At 36.7% G+C, this 12705-nt stretch overlaps 1 protein-coding gene and 1 long non-coding RNA gene across 10 annotated transcripts in view; one reads left to right on the forward strand and one right to left on the reverse strand.

Moving 5' to 3' along the window:
• The window catches only part of LOC134481750 (uncharacterized), a 31493-nt gene extending 27080 nt beyond the window's left edge, over nucleotides 1–4413 (forward strand). For 2 of the 4 annotated variants that reach the window (XR_015637447.1, XR_015637446.1), the window contains exons 6-7: nucleotides 1609–1693; nucleotides 4312–4413. This is a non-coding gene — a long non-coding RNA (uncharacterized LOC134481750). Of the gene's footprint in view, nucleotides 1–1608; nucleotides 1694–4276 lie in introns of all 4 variants that reach the window. The other 2 variants (XR_015637448.1, XR_015637445.1) reach the window with 1 other exon arrangement.
• Pcdh7 (protocadherin 7) overlaps nucleotides 1–12705 on the reverse strand; it is a 427066-nt gene that overhangs the window by 281459 nt on the left and 132902 nt on the right.

The following is a 12705-nucleotide window of genomic DNA, read 5'->3' on the forward strand; positions in this document are numbered from 1 at the left end:
TGGGATCATTCTCACACAGCAAACTCACTCGATGCTTGCAGAATGGAGCTGCCATGAAATATAAGAGGTTCAATAGAAAGGTAGCATATGGACATCTCTTCCTAAATCAACAGGTTGATAAGATCATCGTAAAATATTACAGGGCCTATTCAAACCCTTTTTAATATGTTAAAAACTGTGACGATAAAAGTGGGTTTAATTACTTCTTTTTTTGAGATTATGATATAATTACATAATTCTCCCTTCTTTTCTCTCTTCATTCATACCTATAAATATGCCCTTCCTTTTTTTCTTTCAAATTCACAGAGGTTTTTGTTTTGTTTTATTTAACTTTATTTTATTGAAAATTGATCTTGTCCAAACAATATATTCTGATTATGCTTTCCACTTCCACAACTCCTACAAGATCCTCCCAACCTTCTCCTCCCATCAGAAAAAGCATAACACTCATAAATCCAGAGACACTTAGATTTTGCACACATAGGAGTCACATAAAAATCCCAAAGTCAGGGGTTGGGGATTTAGCTCAGTGGTAGAGCGCTTGCCTAGGAAGCGCAAGGCCCTGGGTTCGGTCCCCAGCTCCGAAAAAAAAAAAAAAAAAAACCAAAAAAAAAAAAAAAAAAAGAACCAAAAATCCCAAAGTCAAATGTCATCACATATATATATATATATATATATATATATATATATATATACATATATATACATACATATATTCAAAGAACCTGTAAGGTAAAGTAAACAAATGTATTAAATTAAATTAAAATGTAAATAGTTTTGTCTGCATATAGGTATATACATATATTATAAATATAACTTGTTCAATGTGTATAATTTAACTTAAAAGTATGTTTTCAGGGCTCACCATTTGGTACTGGATAGCAAATTGGTTGATTTTCCATAATGAACACTACTTCTCCAAGCCTTAACTTTCCTTAGTTGGCTAGATTTTCGTGGAAAATCTTTCCTCCGTCTACATTAAATTGTTTGTTGTAGCCCCTTTTCAGCTTACATGTAAGCAGTCGTGCTGGCAAAGTTTCATCCATGTAGTTTCTTCTGTTCTTAGGAGACAGAAACTCACAACAGACTCTCTGATAAACTCCACCATTATTTCAGCAATGTTCCCTGAGCCTAAGGAGTAGAAGTTGTCTTGTAGATGTATATATTGGGATTGGATTCCATTAGAATACATTTAGGGATAATATTGGTTTACTAAAGAGAAATTTGTAAATTCTTTAAGATCCATGACTTCACTAGCTATGGGTAGTAGGTAGGCTTGAGTTCAGTATTAGACATGATCTCTTCTTGTTAAGAGGTTTTAAATCTAATTTGAGATCTATGAGCAGAATGCCTTTTCTCTAGTGCTGGCTTCCATGGTACTATCAGACACAAGGAAAGCTTCCAAAGGCAGAAAGCAACCATGACTTTACCAGCTATGATGTCTATGAAGTACAAGACTGACTAGCAAATTATGATAATCCAAAGGGTGAAGTAGTGACACACAGATGCTGGTGGTAACCTAAAGAGGAATTTTCAGAGTGATTGTGAGATATTAGAGATTAATTATGTAAATATAGCACTAAGAATATTTCATATTTACTTTTACAGAAAAATGTTCAATGCAACCATTATAAAAGAGGGGATGATGCTAATGGAAACCTCTTTTGGATGCGATGCTTTAAGTCTTCAACAGGTGATACATGTTTGTATAAGAGCTGTACTCAATATTTTCTTCACTAATTTTATTGTTTCTCTTTAAGAAAAAATTTGAGAGACCACCAATGTTAGTCAATACTTGTTTAGTTCTCTTTACCTTTCTCCTTTGGAACAACTCAAGGCCCTACCAATACTTTGAGAGGAATTTTCCCCCTCTTCTTTCATATGTACTTCATCCAAACACTCTACTTTCCCATGTCTTCTAGAAACCAAAACCTTCTGGGTTTTGACCCAGTTCCACCATTTAACTTTCTGCCTTTCCTACCTAGAATATTGCTGCATTCTTCAGAATCAGACCTCTCTTTGCTGAATATACAAGGGAGGAATATTGATAGCTATATGTTGAAAATATGAAATACTCAGATGGCTGTCCATAAGGATTAAGAATTATTGACTTAATCAGATAGACGTCATCTGCAGATACCTCAAAAGCTGACCAAATGTTAAAAACATTCAGCTGGATATAGGTACTATGACATTTTGTGTCTTTATTAGCTAGGAAGGAACCAAGAAAATCATAATTTTAGACAGGCAAAGAATGTAAAAAAATGAGAATGAACTAGAAAAGCAGGGAAATTAATGCCCCCACTACGTAAGTATCAACCACAAAGAAGAAAAAATTAAAAAAAAACATTCCCTAGAAAATACTCTAGTAATAAGCTGCAGGGTTTAGAATGAGCGACTAGATATCAGCAAGTGCATCTGGTCTGCTCCGTACACAATGCAGAACCCTTGCAGACAATACATTTTCATTTTCACTATTCCATGATAAAATAATATGTGGCAAGGGGGAAGAATTCAAGACAGGAATTTAAAAGACTTATCTCAGAATTCACTCTGAGAGAAGATACGTTTAATATATGTGAGTTTTAAAAAGGCTTCACTTGGAGTGTCAACACAATAACAAGACAAAGAATTAAATGCTCAAGGGATACTAACTCAATGGTAAGAAATCAGTAAACAGCTAATTAGCCTGGGTCCATACCCCAGCATTTGCCATTATCGCCTAATGATAGATCCTCTCCTTGTCATTGAGATATTAACAGTACTTATGCAAAAAGTCATTAAAAATAGTTTTCTGTGTTTGCTTTTATCTTACTATTTACTCACCTACAGGGCCACATTTTAATGAGATTTTCATAAAATTTTCTCCATCATTTGCTAGATTTATAAAATCAAGCCTATCTTATAGTAAAGGGAATTCTTGGAAACAAAACAAGAAAGAAACACAGAAAACTGGGAAGCTCTATGAAAGACTTCAAAAAATATTTGCAAAGAACCTTAATGGTTAGCAGAAGGGATAAAATGTCTTGTACAGTTGAAGAGTAAGGGACAAAAGGCAGGAAGAATATTGCCATCACAATACATATAAAATCAGAGGGCTAGGAAAGGAAACATATAGGCCTATATTGAGTTAACGTTTTTAATATCTTCACATAATTCACAATAAGAAAGATGTAAATGCTTTGCAAAGTGTCTATTCACATTCCCACAGGAAACTACAGTCCCGAGTCTTGCCATACATTGCCGTATGAAATCACAGCAGGCAAATTATAGATACCTGGTGTATATCAATAAATAAGTCACTGAATGGAACTATGATTTAAAGTAAATTTGCCAGAATAGGAACTGTGGATTTGAACAGTAGTCATCATTTTTTCCTGAGGTTTATTGTTTCCTTCATTATTTAATTCATAAATATTTAAAATGCACACAGAAGATAAACATTTTGGGCCAAAACTAATGCACAAGGCAGCAGAATGGGTGGGGTCTGTGATGTTATTCAACAAAACAAGGAAATTTATTTTTTCAAAAAGCTGATATAAATTAACTGTTTTTTCAGATCCTGAAAAAAATTCTAAAATAGAAAAAGAAGGAGAATTAGCGCTAAGACACCAAAAGAGGGGAAGATAGAGAAGATTGGATTATCTGGAAAACACAGTGGTCTTCCTGAATCCCAGTTCTCTCTTCTGTTAAATGAGAAGCCAGAGATCCAGCTCTAACATTCTACGGAGCTAACCTCTTTAGACCACCTATTCCTAACCCAGCCATGATGTGAGCATGCGAGAAGACCTTGTAAAACCTCCAGGAAGCACGGCAGACAGACATAAATAGAGTTTATAATGAGAAACAGCAGCACATAAATAAGAGAAGTTGGCGAAACCACATCCTTTATAAAAGTGGAGGGGCTGTGGTCTAGAGCAAGTAAGACACACAGAGTGAGAGAGAGAGAGAGAGAGAGAGAGAGAGAGAGAGAGAGAGAGATAACTTCCCCCATGTCACCCTCAATAACAATGCTAATTACCTGATGGAAACGGCATCCAGACAGCCTAAAATTGTTAGGTTTCCACAGTATCACTGATCTGATGCAGACAGCAAAATTAGATTTCTAAAATATGCCTATTAAATGAAAGGCATTCAGAAAGCACACCCCACAAGAAAGTCAAGTAGTGAGGTTGCCATGAAATTCAAACGAGAGGGGGAAAGAAGTTGTGTTTTGACAGTGGGTTTGAAAAGGTTTCATTCAAATATCACCATTAACCTTGTTTTCTCATTTCAGAACGTCGTTCATTACCTTTCTGTTTCAACCTCCAGGTTGAGTCACAGCCACTACCGCTGTTCTTTGACAACTGAGATGCCTGACAAAGTGTAGTCATTTTCAGATTTAAAGAGTGAAAATAAAAGCTTCTAAAATTATGTGAAGTTGAGTTAGATGTACAATTTCACAGCCCCACATCCTAAGATTTGGTATTAAGAACGAAATCTTACCATCTGAGTTCTGAATGACACAGAGTTAGACATTGACAATCATTAAACTCCTGTTACCAGTAGCCTGCAGAAATCAGCATGGAAACAAAATAGAATCTGGATATATAGTGTCATAAAACATATGTACATGTAAGGTTACTAATTTAAAAATTATTTATAATTTGAGTGATTTAGTTCTTTAAGCACTAATGGAATGATTCTATGTTTGCTTCAAGTATGGTTCTAAATTTTTAAAGAAAGGAAACATTACACTCAAGCTTGTATATATTGCAACAGTAAGATCGCCTGCTTCTCATGTCTGACTTTGAAGCTTTTGCAACAAAATTTTAGATCATTTTATCAGTAGAAAAATTAACCTGCATTTCTCCTTTTTTCTACTCAACCCTCATTCAAAAGGGGGAAGAGAACCTATTTTATCATGAATACTTGTTTCTATCAACGGCAAGGATAAGTGTTTGTATAGACATGAGAGAACTGACCTTGCATCTGTGGAGAAGCAGGACACATATATTACAAAGGGTTACTACCAAGACAGTGACCTAACACAAGATAAAAGAGAAAAAGGGAGAGGGAGAAGGAGACGGAGAGAGTCTATATTAATCTTATAAAATTACTTTTTTCCTTGTAATCTCTTCCTTCCTCCAGGCCTCACTGTTCAGATACACTAAATTTAGGAGTAAGGGTGAGAAACATTTTGTTTAAAATTGACATGGAATTCACTATATTTTCTAAAATTTTCCTCATTCCATCTGATGGAAGAAAATGGGTTCAAGGGAAGAAATCAAGAGGGTTAAGTTCTTACTTGGTACTTCAATAAAATTACTTGTCACTGCATGCCGCCGCTGATTACCAGGACAGTGCCCCTTCCATTAACTATGCCGACAGATTCGACATTTTACTGATGACAGCAGCCATCCAGCAGATTAAAGCACAATGTAGATTTAATCTCCCCAATGACTTGATAGCCTCAAATGAAGGGTTCTCAAATTTCATGACTCTGACCTATTTGGAGTGACTGAGTCTACAATAAATTACCTATGCCCTGTCTTTGAAACAAGGGAAAGAACATCATTAGGTTATTTCTAACGCTAACTACAAAGTCTTTATGAATTTACCAACATAAACTGCATTCTACAGAGCAGAAGATCATCATACAAAGCAAAATTTGACGGATTCAATCGCATTGATATATAGTCATGTCTCATTCCAATATAAGGTGACAGCAGCAGGTGACAGAGAAGCCAGATTTCAGGAAAGGATCATTTGAGTCGTGATTAAGGATAACATTTATTAAAGGAGATTTCTCACCAGGGATGGAAGATGAGCTCACTGCAGAGAGCAAAAGTGCCCACTGTCCAGCCAGTTTACCACTGTCACACCAAGCATGTATGTCGTGTCATACTGTCTTGTTCAAGGAACAATGTACAACCAATATCTCAGGAAAGAGCAAATGAGGAAGTATAAAATAACTGAATACTGAATTAGAAAATACTACCTGTACGCTGTGTCATAAGCATAACAAACCAGACATCTTCAGAAAGCTTTAATTCATGTTGTGTTCTCCCTGACTTGGGTGGATTAAATTAGAATCTCTGTTGTCTAGCAATAGTGCCTATGTATAGGCACTGCAGCCACCTGCAGCTTCCTGGCCTTGTCAGCAGACCCAGTACTATCACAGCCGCATATTTGTGGATATTGCAGATTAGCAGTGAGCCTTTTTACGCCTTCAAAAGGCAAATACTGCTCTCTAGTCACTATGCAGAAGAATAAACTTGAGTGAGGCAAGGTAATAGCTACCTCATGACGGTGGGTGAGGTACTTAACTTAGAACCAGAGAGATGCTAATCAGGGCACAAATCGCAATACTTGTTTCATCTGTAAATAGCTTTTTAAAAAATAAACATTATAAAGAGAGTTCATTTTACTACTTGAATTCTTGAGAAATGTATTATTGCTACCCACCTACCCCGACAACCTTCCACCCTCTGTTTCCTCTTCTCCAATTTCTTCACACACATCTCCATGGCAACCAAGAATAACTGTAAAAATGCAGACTCTTGGGTGACATTCATAGAGAACTTGCATTGCTGCAGTCCTTTGCTTTTACCAACTATGATTTCTATGTTTTCCTCCACATTGTGGAGTCTGTAAGTCTCTGTGAGTCTCAAAGACCGTCCTCCAAGGAACAGCAGTCTCTGAAATTCTGTTTTCCCCTTTTAAATAGTGAGAGGAAGAAACGGCCACGTAGAGTTAGAGTTGAAGAAAACTATCAGCATTTTTTCATCCTTTTAAGGGGGAATTTGTCCAGATAGAATACATTAAAAGTTGTACAATTTGGGGGCAAGAGTACCTGTGTGAGGTAACTCTCTTAGTTTCATTCTCAAGTCAATGCCTTGCATCTGGAGGCATAATTGGCATCACAACTGTCACTGATGGGAGGAATTGACTTACAGTAGGTTTGTACCGGATGGCTAGCTCCTAACAATGCCGTTAAGCAAACCACAGTGCATAGAAAAGTTTATTAAGAAAGAATTATGCCATCCGAAGGACCAAGAATGCCAAGACTAAGAAAACCTTAGTTGGCTTATAAAGAGGAAAACAGTGAGATTTAAAAAAAATAGAAGCCCTTTAAATATAAATTATGTTCAAACTTAGATTATTTCATGAGATGTCAAAGCCAGTGCATTAACAATTGTTTTTCTTTGAAACTTCTATTCTTTGCTCAAATACTCCATGAAACAAAATATTGTCAGTTCTGCACAGAATTTGGAATTCACTCTCATCACACTTCATTTTACCATGAAATGTTAATTGCTGTACAGCAGGGTTGCATGGTTGATTTAAATTTACATTCACTCCTAAATTTGATTAATCTGATCTCTTTGGAGCTAATTTTTGCCTATCTACTCAGATAGAAAATATGCTGTGGAGTACACAATAGCTTAGAAAACCTCATCTAATTTTGCTAGTTACGTAAATAGTTTTTAACATCTAAAGTGACTTTTAACTCTATGCATAAAATAATAAGAGATGGAAAATATAAAAAATAAAATAGGACATCAGTTATATTGGGCCTCTATCCTGAACAGCTCAGGGATGCTGTGAAATAGCAATAAATAAAAGAGAAAAATAGGGTTCAAATTAATTCCACATTTCAGTAAATTTTCTCCCTCAAAAATCCTCTTATCTTTGATTAAAAAACAAGCATGTAAATGTGAATGTCTCTTCTCAGAAACTTATATAACTAGTTACATAAAACCACTGCTAATGTTTAACTTCTGTGACAATTTACACCTCACTGATGCGACACTTCTGTTGAATATTGGTGGACATCGCCATATGCCCTTTGTAAAGAGGCTCTAGGTGCTCCGTTATTGATACACAGAAGAGAAATATTGTTTTGTGTGTATTATAGATAGTCTATTGCATTCTCAAAAGATTTGGAAATTGGTAGAATTCTTCAGACAAGAAATTAATGCTAAGTTAGTTTCCCTCAACGTCATACAGTTAGAAAATGTGGACCATTATTCAAGTTTACATCTCTAACTTCAATGATGTACCTTTTCTCCACAAATGTCTCCTTTCTTCCCATCTAAGACAAAAAATGGCACATCCTAGCAATTGCCCATCTCCCGTACACTTCAAAGCATGTCTCTGTTATCAATCATGTCAGGTTCCCAATACATTGATCTACCATAGAAATTTTCTCAAGGTAACACTCCAAAAAGACAGCATCTATCAATCTTTATAAAGCAGCAGGTACAATAGAGCCTATTTTCAGCCTTGCTAAACACCTAGAGCTTGGAGGTAGGAGAAAGCTGAATCAACACTCTTGATTTAGGCTTTTGTTTTATCTTTGTTGAGTTTGACAAAAGAATGAAGGCTGTTTCTGGAACATCCGCAAGAGCATCTGCTTAACTTTGGCCTCTGCCTCACTTTTGACCATGGTATATGAAACTCCAAAGACAAGTGTGGAAATTTGGAGGTCACAATATTATTAAGTAAGAGTTTCATCACTAAAGTTTGAAAGTCTTTCCTCCTTCAGGGACTTTGCAGAAGCACCATTATGATTCAATAAGAAACATCAGGTAGTGTTCCTTGATTTGATCACCAAGAGGTTTTCCCAGTCTACCACCATTTTGGTTAACATATTAATAACATGAAATACTTCAAGTAGTCTCAAGAGACAGTTTAAGATTCTATCTGATTAGATGAAGTAATGTTGCTGAAGGACATGCTCTCCTCTAGCAGATCTTAAGCCATTAATTGACTGGACTACTGTCTAAGATCTTGAATAATTATTTCTCCATCCCCTAATGCCCTATGCCTTTTGCTCTCCTGACTTTGACACCCTTGCTAAATTGCATCTATCTCTTCATACCTACTTACAATCAAAAGGTCTTTGTGAGCCTGCGGTGATCCACTTCCTTAGCAACTCATGCTTTAGCGTGATGTTATATGTTTTGTCATTGCTTCCTAAATGAAACATACTAAAACTTTGCACTCTGCTGACTGACTCAAAATAACAATGCTTATATCACAATATTTAAGCTATGAATATGCTTTTCTGACCTTTGATTGCAATAATAGTACAGAGTAAATGGCAGCATTTTCATGTTTTATACATTGCTTTCAGTCAACAATCTCTATTCCTAGGTTATAACTGAAGATTACCTTAAGGAAAACCATTGACTTCCTTTAACTGGAGGGAGCTACAATGCCTGCTGACTTTTATGTGTGCTAGTTTTCAGGAATTAAGCACTATGAACCATCAATTCTAACTAAGTACATTCCAATATTGATATATACTCTATCATTGTCAAACTGACAATAGGTCTTCAAGAAATAACTAGTAACCAGTAATTAAAGAAAGGCTTACATTTTCATTTTATTAATATGAGATGACGAGGAAGAGGTCCATGGAGGTTATTTACCAAAGATGTCATTGGAATACATATATGATATTTAGAACATACAATTATCTTTACCTATGGGATACTATTGAAAAAGCTTAAATCCTAAGAGGTTAAGTAACTTGAAGTTTCACTTAGTTTTCAATCCTTTGCCTTCAGGAAAGATAAGGACACTTGCCTTTCCTGCTTGGCTTTAAAACTGAAAACACTATGGTTTCTCTTTTCTTCCACATATGAACATTCTGAAGCAAGATCTTTCTAAGTCACATAATGAAAAAAAAGGAGGAAAAAAATTGGATACTAGTAAACCTTAGTTGGAATTGAACCTAACATTCAACTTTTCTCAGCGTCACAGATTAATAGTAGAAACTGCATTCGAAAAATTGAAATGTGGCTGATTCTCCCATCAAACCAGTCCCATCATTCTGTTAGGCACTGTGTAAGGAATATCCCAAGAACATCATGCTTACATGCATTATAATTCAACATAAAACACACACACACACACACACACACACACACACACACACAGACACGTAGATTCACAGGAGATGAAGGGAATTTGTAGGATCCTGAAAAGAATATATGTCATTTAGAATAATACATTTCTAAAAGTAGTTGTAGATTCACTTATAAAGGATTTCCAGGGAAGTACCCTTTGGCTTGCTTTAATTTCTGGGTCAGGCATAGCAAAAGTAAAATAAAAAGACATCTTCTATACACCATCTTTCTCTTGGGCAAATAACTAGAGGAAACAAAGGATGAAGGAGAATCTTCATACCCTAAGCAAAAGGACAGGACTTAAGAGGGAGAAAATCATAAAGGCCATGTGGAACTGACAGGATTTTTCAGTGAATTGTAACTAAGAAAATATAGGTGTGGAGAAAAAAAAGACAATGGTCTTATACCTAGATAGTAAAGTGTCCTGCCACAAACACGGATGCCACAGACAGCGAGCAAGTTAACAATTAAGTCTGAAGCTCAGTGGAGAGTTGCAGATTCTAGCAATAAAACTAGGCTAGGATCTCATTCCTAGCCTTGGCTAGAAATAGACCCAGGCATGCCACTGAAACTCTCTGAATGCCAGTTTTCTCATATATAATATGAGGTGAAACAAAATTATCCCCGTGTCTATTTCTAGCACAAATAGTCTGTGGCTTGTTCAGAGGAACGGGAAGAACCGTTATCAAAATTGGAGTCCTGGTGAAGAGAGAAATCAATATCTAAGTAGACTGAATGCTGAGCCATCAAGCTGCAGATTAAAGCCCATTCTGATGTCTTCTATGAAGACTGAGAGAGAACAGTGAGATACAGTAAGGCCTCTTTTACTACACACAATATACATTAATGTCAAGGATATTTCTCAATTGACATCTTCACACAAAAGCAGTGTGGTATAATTGTAATAAAGTATGATTTTTATGAGAAAAGCTAATACCTAATTTCTGTTGTTTAAAAATACATTTTGGAGCTACAGAACGAGGATCCAAAAGGAGAAAGGTAGCAAGAAAAGAACAGAACAAAAGAAACCTTGCTATAGATAACATAACATTACTGATGGTTAGATTGCATTTCTCAGGGAAGGATTGTGACTTCAAGTTACAAAGGTAAGACCCAGGTCCCAGACTAATACAGATGCATCTGTGCTGGCAGAGAATAAAAACCATGTTCTGCTTTGGATTCCAGAAATAGAAATTAAAGACATATCAAAGAGAACAGGGAACTCAAATGATTCGATGCTTGAGGAGGAGGCTGATGTGGGGGTGTTAGTGAAGAAAGTGACTGATGATTTAAATGTAGTGAATTAGACCTCTCAAAAGAAACAGCAGATGTACGTAATACACACAAAGAAATTGAGATCTAAAAGGGTCAAATAAGCAAACAAAATCATATGATTATTTAATTTTGAAAACTCACAGAAGTTATGCCATTAAATATTGCCTAAGCACAAACAAGTAGAGAGGCATAGAGAAATGAATCTGGGTACTTGCCATCCAGGTTTTCTATGCCATTAGGACAACAGTACCCTTTATGCTACTAAAGCTGTGTCCCAGAACACCATAGTTTATCAGAAGAAAGAATACTGAAAGCTCCATGACAGGAGAGAGACCATGTGCACTTGCGCTGAGAATGAGGAGCTTCTTCAGTCATTTCACAGAGCTGCCCAACATTTGATGAGGCAGTGACTTTAAATTTAAAATGAGAAAGGCTAACAGAGTGTGGGGTGGTACAGGCAATTGAGGTGTAGAAGCCATAGGATGGCCTCAAGTTCAACACCATAAAGTGAGACTCTGTCTTTTAAAATAAATACAAATAATAAGTAATGACCAAATAAATTGATAGATAGGCGAACTCACATTTTCTTTTTTTTTTTTTTTTTTTTTTATTAACTTGAGTATTTCTTATATACATTTGGAGTGTTATTCCCTTTCCCGGTTTCCGGGCAAACATCCCCCTCCCCCCTCCCCTTCCTTATGGGTGTTCCCCTCCCAACCCTCCCCCCATTGCCGCCCTCCCCCCATAGACTAGTTCACTGTGGGTTCAGTCTTAGCAGGACCCAGGGCTTCCCCTTCCACTGGTGCTCTTACTAGGATATTCATTGCTACCTATGGGGTCAGAGTCCAGGGTCAGTCCATGTATAGTCTTTAGGTAGTGGCTTAGTCCCTGGAAGCTCTGGTTGCTTGGCATTGTTGTACTTTTGGGGTCTCGAGCCCCTTCAAGCTCTTCCAGTTCTTTCTCTGATTCCTTCAATAGGGGACCTATTCTCAGTTCAGTGGTTTGCTGCTGGCATTCGCCTCTATGTTTGCTGTATTCTGGCTGTGTCTCTCAGGAGCGATCTACATCCGGCTCCTGTCGGTCTGCACTTCTTTGCTTCATCCATCTTGTCTAATTGGGTGGCTGTATATGTATGGGCCACATGTGGGGCAGGCTCTGAATGGGTGTTCCTTCAGTCTCTGTTTTAATCTTTGCCTCTCCCTTCCCTGCCAAGGGTATTCTTTTTCCTCATTTAAAGAAGGAGTGAAGCATTCACATTTTGATCATCCGTCTTGAGTTTCGTTTGTTCTAGGGATCTAGGGTAATTCAAGCATTTGGGCTAATAGCCACTTATCAATGAGTGCATACCATGTATGTCTTTCTGTGATTGGGTTAGCTCACTCAGGATGATATTTTCCAGTTCCAACCATTTGCCTACGAATTTCATAAACTCGTTGTTTTTGATAGCTGAGTAATATTCCATTGTGTAGATGTACCACATTTTCTGTATCCATTCCTCTGTTGAAGGGCATCTGGGTTCTTTCCAGCTTCT

Source organism: Rattus norvegicus, chromosome 14 (assembly GCF_021556685.1).
Source record: "Rattus norvegicus strain SHRSP/BbbUtx chromosome 14, alternate assembly SHRSP_T2T, whole genome shotgun sequence".
NCBI classification, from domain to species: domain Eukaryota; kingdom Metazoa; phylum Chordata; class Mammalia; order Rodentia; family Muridae; genus Rattus; species Rattus norvegicus.